Source organism: Camelus bactrianus, chromosome 5 (genome assembly GCF_048773025.1).
Source record: "Camelus bactrianus isolate YW-2024 breed Bactrian camel chromosome 5, ASM4877302v1, whole genome shotgun sequence".
Taxonomy (NCBI): Eukaryota; Metazoa; Chordata; class Mammalia; order Artiodactyla; family Camelidae; genus Camelus; species Camelus bactrianus.
The window spans coordinates 101,799,138-101,807,254 of NC_133543.1; the positions used below are offsets into that span (position 1 = coordinate 101,799,138).

At 52.4% G+C, this 8,117-nt stretch overlaps 1 long non-coding RNA gene across 1 annotated transcript; it reads right to left on the reverse strand.

Annotated features, from left to right (window-relative positions):
• Nucleotides 1-2,984: 2,984 nt before the first annotated feature.
• LOC123614890 (uncharacterized) lies at nt 2,985-5,007 on the reverse strand. Its single transcript, XR_006722371.2, has 3 exons — nt 4,860-5,007; nt 3,288-3,356; nt 2,985-3,169 (listed from the first exon to the last, which is right to left on the reverse strand). It is a non-coding gene; the product is annotated as an uncharacterized LOC123614890 (long non-coding RNA).
• Nucleotides 5,008-8,117: the final 3,110 nt, after the last annotated feature.

Consider the following 8,117-nt stretch of genomic DNA (forward strand, 5'->3'; position numbering starts at 1 on the left):
TCAGGTTGCGGTGGGGAGCCCATAAAAAGACCGGCAGGGCCACTACTCTCCTGCAAGCACCATCCAGTTCTCTGGCCCAGAGGCTTTATCTCCCTTTTTGCCTCTGAAACAGCTTACTTACCCCTAAAATTCTATTGGTTCCCTGAGCTCACTTCTGATTGGTTACTTTCTTCACTCCTGATTGGTTATTTCTCTCACTCCTGATTGGTCCATTTCCCTAACTTCTGATTGGTCCAGTTGTAGTACTTCATTTGCATGGAGCTCACTCCTGATTGGTTATTTCTCTCCCTCCTGATCAGGCCATTTCTACAAAGCTTGTTCCTAATTAGTCAACTTTCGTTATACCTCATTTGCATATGATGTTGCGAAGTGTAAACTGGCAGCCTATAAAAACCAGTGTAAACCTACAGCTGAGGTCCAGAGCTTGTCGTATTAACGCTTCTGGGCCTGCTGGCGTAGTAAACCTGAGTTCTCCAAGTCTCCAAGTGCTGCGTGGTCTCTTGCCTGGATCCAGGTTGCTATCACAATATGGAGCTGTAACACATTTTCCCATAACAAGATGACCTTGGACAAGTAATTTAAGTTCTCAACATTTTCATTTTTAAAATGGGAATGATATCTTTCTGGCAGAATTGTGAGGAATATGATGATACATGTGTAACTGAGCACAATGCCTAGTACACAATACATGCTGAATAAATGAAATACATACGCCTAGGTACCACTCTTGTCCCGTATACTCATTACACATGCATTTACGTGTATTAAACACGCAGGTGTGTTTAATGCCTTAGCATGTATCTGCACACGGCCCTGCAGCTGATACCCTCTTGAACCCTACATTCCACTAGATTTACGAAGGAAACAAGGCAAAAGAAACAAACATTCATTAAAATCTGATTATTCCTTGTTTTCTGCTTAATGCTGTTCCCCCGAGCCATCTGGGAACAATTTATTGAAAACCATAATTGTGCATTAAATATTGCAATTTGTTCCAGACTCTGTCTATGGAGTAAGCGATATGGAGATGGATTGTACAGTCAGCACGTCGGCGGCCCCGCGGCTTCCCCACCCCGACAAGTTTCACCGTCTCCACGGTTCCCTCATCTTTCAGGATCCTATCAGAAAGAGTAAATGCTGGTTTCAAAAAACACGTTGTGCAGGAGAAGGAAGCAGCAGCGCGAGGAAAGCATCTCTGTGTTCAGCGCCAGAGGAGGTAGGTCAGGGAGAGGCCTGCGCAGAAAGGCGGCTTCTCTTCCTCTCTGGGGGAGGGTCCCAGGGACCCCCGAGGGCTCTGCAGCTCTGTCCCTGGGAAGGAGCGGTGCAGGCATTCAGCCCCGAATTCCTGCCTGCGTTAGGAGAGGGCTTCCCTAGGATGCTTGGCTTTGGGAGATCTGGTGACTGTCCCTGTTGCTCCGTGGGCCCCAGAAGTGGGTGTCTGTGGAGGTGGAGGTGGGACAGAAGCCAGGCTGTTGGGCTTGGGTTTTCTGATCTGGATGGACCTGATTGCTGGTGGCTGTGTGCTCGGGGAAAACTGTTTTCTCAGCCCTGAAGTAGGATTTAAGGAAAAGCAAGAGGAAATCTTCAATGCAGAAAATGTGGATAAAAAAATAGGGAGAGAAACCAAAGCTTTGGGGAGACGGGACACAGAAAGAGACAAACAGGGCTTGAGGTTCGCCGCTCCTGCCTCCGCGGGCCGCGGCCGGCGCCTCGAGGGTTTAAGGGACTTGCTGTGGTTTCCCCCCTGGCAAGTCTCCGGGCGGGATTCAAGCCTCAGCCACCTGCTCCCACCTGGGGCATCTCTGGGGCCCCTCTCTCCGCTGGCACCCACCTGCTCAGGCTCCCTCAGTGAGGGTCCCTCTGACCCTGGGAGCGGGTCCACACCCCCCACCCCCAGCTCACTCAAAGCCCTGAGTGCACTCGGGGCAGGTGAGTGACAGCTGACTGGTGGTGGGAGGGCATGAATGGACGATGAAGGCGCAGCCCCCAACGTCCCTACCCTTTGGCAGCACCCTGTTTTGCATCACTTGGTCTAGCCACACGAGTAATAGTCACAGCTTTTCCACTCCCCTCTCTGCTCCCACCCCACCCTTCCCACCACCACGCTTGTCCTAGGATCCACCTTCAACTTGACACCAGTGAACGACGGCTTCCGGAATGAAAGGCGCAGGAATCAGCACTTCTGTGGGCACTGGTCCCATGCCCCGTGTTGCTGTGGTCTGGAGTCCCTTCCGTGAGTCCCCCTTGAGAAGGAGGGTGTGAGGGTCAGTGGACCCACTGGGCAGGCGGCTCAGGCACCCAGCCCGCGTCCTGGCAGAGGTGTTGGGGAGGGAGCCAAAGATGGCACCTGCTTCTTATCATCATGGTCAGGGAGGCCTCAGAGCAGAGGGAAACAGAGCCCTGGGGACAGGAGCGTCGGTCTCTCTGCATCCCACCACGACGGGACGCTGCTGGGCCAGAGCAGGGGCCTGAGGAGGAAGGGAGCGGGGCTGCGCCTGTACAACTTCAGCGGCTCCTCGGGTCCCCCTTCCTGCTCCTCCCACACCTGCCGACGCTGCAGCTCCTGGAGCCGGTGGGATCCAGGCAGCGGGTGGGCAGATGGGTTTCCACTGCTCTTAGTTGCCAGTGCGTGTAAATACTGCCTGGTGTCAGGATTTCCAGACCTTCCCTGCGCTCCTGGTGCTGTCAGTTTCATGCACCTGTGTATCCACATGTGCTGGCCCTTGATGGGAGCAGGACCTCCAGGCAGCATTTCAGAAAGTAAGAGGGGGTGTCTCAGCTTTGTAAAATGTACACATTAAAGGTTTACACACACACACACACGCACACATGCACATATCCCCGTACCTAGAAAACACTCTGGAAAGCAATGAAAGTAAAAAAGTCATAAACCACAAAGTTATAAGTTACTATATTTTGTTGGTATTTTTTTCCCTTTACATTTAACAATTTTTCTATCAAAATCAAAAAGAAGCAAATACCATGGTTAAAACAAGCTGTTGGGAACAGGATATTGACAAATATAAACATATTTAGGTAATTTTTTGAGGGTGTAGCATGTCTTCACTGTGCTCAGGTGTCAGCTCCCTCGAGTCTCAGTCCCGCCTCCCCCTCTGACCGTGTCCACCTGTTCATGGTCGTTGACTTCCCAGGGCTTCAGCTTCCCCACCTGGAAAACAGAAATAATAATAGCCCCTGCCAGACAGTGTCATCCCAGCAGTGAGGAAGTTAGCTTCCCCTTATGAAATGTATCATCGCCCATGAAATCTACCTCTTCACATACTCACCATGCCTTCGGTTTCAGACAGCACACTTTTACCCACGAGCACAGCCCACTGAAACACTTAGGTTGAACCCTAACGGAGAAGAATGGGATAAAGGATGAGCGTGTCCGTGACGTTTTATTTTTTTTCTTTCAAAAAGCGAAAGGGTAAAGTTATTAGGACAAATGGGCGGTTGTGTCAGTGAGATGAGAACCTGTGGCATCAGAAACTGCTGCTGGAGACTGAATCTGGCCGGAAGGGTCTCTGTTCCAGTCTAGGGCAGGGCAACGGCGGGGTTCCCGGGGTCATCTGAGGCTTTGCGCTCCGCCTGCCCGGCTGGCGCACGTCCCCAGGCTGCTGTCCATGGAGTCACAGGAGCCGGAGGCCCAGCTCTGCCCTCCCACACGGCTGCTTCTCCCTTCCCGCTTCCAGTCCTGTTAAATCTGAGCTGAGGCTCTGCGGGATGGAAGCTTTGGGCACCCACACTCACGCTGGTGGCATGCTGCCTCCCGAGCCCACAGTTCAAGCACCTGGGGCGGGTAGGTTCCGCAAACAAAAATAGAGGGTGTCTAGTCAAATTTAAATTCAGATAAACAACAATTTCTTTCTTAGTGTGAGTATATCCCGTGGCATATGTGGGCTATATTTACACTGCAACAAATTCGTGGTTGCTTCCCTGAAATTTAATTTTAACTGGGCAGCCTGCGTGTGGTCTGGCGGCCCTCCCTGCCCCACAGACACTGTGCCCACCAGGAGGGTATTTAGGCAGCACCGCAGGACGCTGGCTAGAAGGGTAAGGGGAAAATGCCCAGTTCAGGGGCAGGTGGAGAACTAAATTAAAGTCAGTAAATCACAGCCCCCGGACAACTCTGGCCCCATCCCTTGTTTTTATAAATAAAGTTCTACTGGGACACAGCCATGCCTGTTTGCTTACAAACTGTCCATGACTGCCCTCAGGCTGCAATGGCAGAGCAGGACCCATGTGACAGAGACCATGGGGCCCGCAAAGTCCGAGGTATCTACTGTCTGCCCTCAACAGAGACCAGCGTGCTGACCCCTGGGATGGGAGGCAGGCATGACGGCTACCGAGAGCCGGCTCTGCTCCAGACACTGCCCGGGCTGTGTTAGCCCACCCTCTTCTCAAACTGATCCTCTCCAAAGGGCCAGGACTGCAGCCCAAGGAGGTCAGCATTCCAGCGCAGGCTCCTTGGGACTCAAAGCGCAGGACGATTGGAAGGACGCAAGTCTCAGAGAACCAGCATCTAGACACGTCTAGCTGGGTCCACAGGAGTTGGTGCCAGCGGGACCGGGGCCTCCCTCCACCTCTCTGGGTGGCACGGCCCCTCGTGCCTGGCTATCCCTGAGACCAGGCTCTGCTCTCTGGAGCTTCCTCTTGGAATCACTCGTGATTCAGCTGGCAGCCTCAGCCCCTGAGATTAAGGATGCTCAGGCCCAGGGCGATTACTTCGCCTCACCGAGTCTTTGTCCAGTGCACTGACCCTAAGAGAGAATCCAATCGAAGCATCGAGGACTCCCAGGCCGGGGGCCATGGGCAGGGAAGCAAGTGGTGTGGGTTCACCGGGCAAACCGACTCACCGTCTGGGACAGTCATGCCGCTTGCGTGTGATGGGGGTGGTCTGCAGGGTCCGGATCCCAAGCACTAATGCCTCACCGAGGTGGGGGCCGGACGATGCAGGGACGCCCACAAACGTGCTCTCCTTGCATGAGCACTGTGGACAGGCAGCCTAGCATTTGAATCCAGCCTGACCTCAGGAGAAGCAGCAGCCAGCCATACAGGACAGATCATCACAAAGTGCCCTTGTCCCGAGGGCCCTGCCAGGTTGTTGGCAGGAGCCGGGCTGCTGGGACAAGGGGCCTGAGCGCTTCAGGCCAAGGCACGTTGTGGCCTGTGGGAAGGCCCTTGGCGATTTAGGGCATCTGCCCAGGCAAGGGCTGGGTCTGTTTCTTCTCAACTCAAGGGTCATGGACATTATCTCTCCCCCCACTGTTACCGAGTCCAAACTCATTCTGCTCGCCACATGACAGGCCAATAAATAGAGAGGTGAGTTGTTGGGGCAAGGAACGGCGACTTCATTCAGAAGGTCAGCAGACCCAGATGATGGCAGACTGGCGTCCTGGAGACCCGTCTTCCCCAGGGCAGCATTCAGGCTCCTTTTATACTAAAAGGGGAGGGGGTGTGGTTGGTTGTTGTAAACTTCCTGGTGTTGGAATCCTTTGTTCCTGCAGCTGTCCCCGTAGGTCAGGTCATGGCGTTCCTGTAAACCTCCAACAAGACAAGTGTTATTCCCTGCTCTGCAACCTTTTATCTCTGTATGAACGGGGAAGTGTTACAGGTCGGAGCTCGATACTGGGCTCTCCCAGGTGTTTCAGGCTCTAGGCAGCATTCCTTTACAAAAGGTGAAGAACCAGTGTGACTGAGCCTGGGAAACAGAGCACAGGGTTAGCGCCAAAGGAGCAGATCCAATATGGAGTCAGATTTGTTCTTCCCTGTTACACTCTGACCCAAAGGCAATGTAAATATGAACTGGGGGAAGCAAAATGGACCTGCTGCCTGACGGTGTCTGCCTAGGAGAGCCCCTCGGGCCCACAGAAGCAGCTCAGCAGCTGATTCTTGGCCGAGGCTCCTGGATGCCTGGTGGAGGTGGAAGCTCTGGTGCCTCTGCCTGGGAGAGATGCTATGAAAGGGGAAGGGCCAGGCAATTAAAAAAGACAGCAAGAGGGTCAAGGAAATGAGAACGTTAAAACAGGAGAACATGTGACTATAAATTCCCTGCCTTACATGCCCCGCAGCCCAGCCAGGGACACCTTACTTGGGAGGAAGTGAGTAAACCTGGCCAGCTGCCTTCCTGTCGGTGACCGTCCTGTGCCCACTTCCTGTGTGTCCAGGTGGCTAAGCCAGAGGTCACTGGAGGGGATGTTTCCGCCTCGGGTGACCACGGGCAGGTCCTACATGAACCCAGAGATTCAACCCACATGTTTTCTTTTTAGTCCAAATCTTCAGCCCGCCTAGGCTGCTTCCGGTCTGTGGAGGGAGGGACTCTTTGACTCTCCTGGCTCACTCTTGCCTCCACTCATTTTTTTTCCCATCATGTATTTAGCCCCCTACTATGTTTCATAGGGTTCAAATTGTCCATTTCTCTTCATTTTTTAAACTTTAAGCAGCAAACTAAAATATCCCAAATCCTAATGTACAAAGCAGATAAGAGAGTGATGATAATCTTTAGGCAGATGTAACGTACATATGTTGTGTGTGACTGTATGAGCGTATTTGGAAATCTGCACAGTTGGCAGGACTGTGAGGCACCTGGTAATCTGTGGGGGCACAGCTGGGAATCCTCCCGCCCGCCGCCCGCATCCCTACCTGAGCACCCGCCCTCCCCCTTTCCTGGACCCTATCAGGCTGACAGGAGGGTGGTCTGAGTTTTTCAGCCGCCTTTGCAGCACTGAGCCTTGGGGATCCAGCCCTTGAGGGGTTGGTTTTAACAAGATTCAGCTGAATTTCCCAGCAGCCACAGGTACCAAAAGTGGATTGTTGGAATATCAATCCCCAACCCCATTTTGGTTGATGAAAGTCTGCCTTACCTGTCTGCCCTTCAGGTATGCTTCTCTTGTTCTGAAGTCTTTTCCCACATCATCACGAACATCATGGGATTTGGACTTACCCCGAGATGGCCCTGAATGCCCTCCTGCCTGCCAGTGTCCTTCTTGAGGTCTGGTGTTTGCAACTAAACCTGGCACTTAGGGTTTGCACTTTCTGGGGTGGGACCGAGGGGGCCACGGCCTTTGATCTGGGCTCCCCGCTCATGTTCCGATGGCATGTCAACCGGCACGACGGCAGACTCAACTCCAAGGAACTCTGCAGTCGACTAAAACGTCTAAGATTTCTTCACATACGTGTTTCTCCCAGTCAAATCTTTTTGGCTGTACACATGCTTAGATGCATTTTTGAACCCAGGGGCAAATTTTTAAAGATACTTTCTTTCTGCGTATTTACTCTTTTGCTCTAGTTCTCAAGGTTTTAGAGGCTTTATCCTGGTCGATGTACCTAGTTGAATTATGTCCCCACCAAAGATTGCTCCAAACCCTAACCCCCTGCACCTGTGACCATCAACTGATGTGGAAAGAGGGTCTCTGCAGATATAATTAAGTTACAACAAGGTCACACTGGGGAAGAGTGGCCCCCATCCAATGACTGGTGTTCTTATAAGAAAAGAGAACCGCCAGGAGCTAAGTAGAGGCAGGAAGGGGCCTCCCCGACAGCCTTCACATGGAGCGTGGCCCTGTCAACACCTTGATTTTGGATTTCTGGCCTCCAGAAAGGTGAGAGAATACATTTCGGTTGTTTTAAGCCACGCAGTTTGCAGTCCTTTATTAAGGGAGCCCCAGAAAACTCACACAGCCATGTGTTTTATTAAATTTTCTTCCCTGTTTTGTATCATCCACCAATTTCATCCATTTCACAAAAGCCCGCGATTCTTCACGTGGAATTCTCTGCCTTGATCAAAATGGAAGCACTGTTGACAGGCTGGAGCCACTGGAGTTAGTCCAACGTGGCCGTGTGGCCATCAGCGTTGAGATACTCACTGGCTATTAGTGTGGCGATCACAGAGTTACCTCCTGTTCTCCACTAAGGAAAATGAAGCCTCTCTCGTGTGTCAACAGTTGACCATCATGCCTTCCCCGGAACGACACCCAGTGGCCACATGGTGGCCACATGCCTGGGCACGCTGGGTTCCGATGTCACTTTCCAGCGTTCCCACTCTGTGAGTGGTCCTGCAGAAACCCCAGGGTGGGGGGGAATACCCTAAAATTCATGTTGGGGAAAAAAAACCA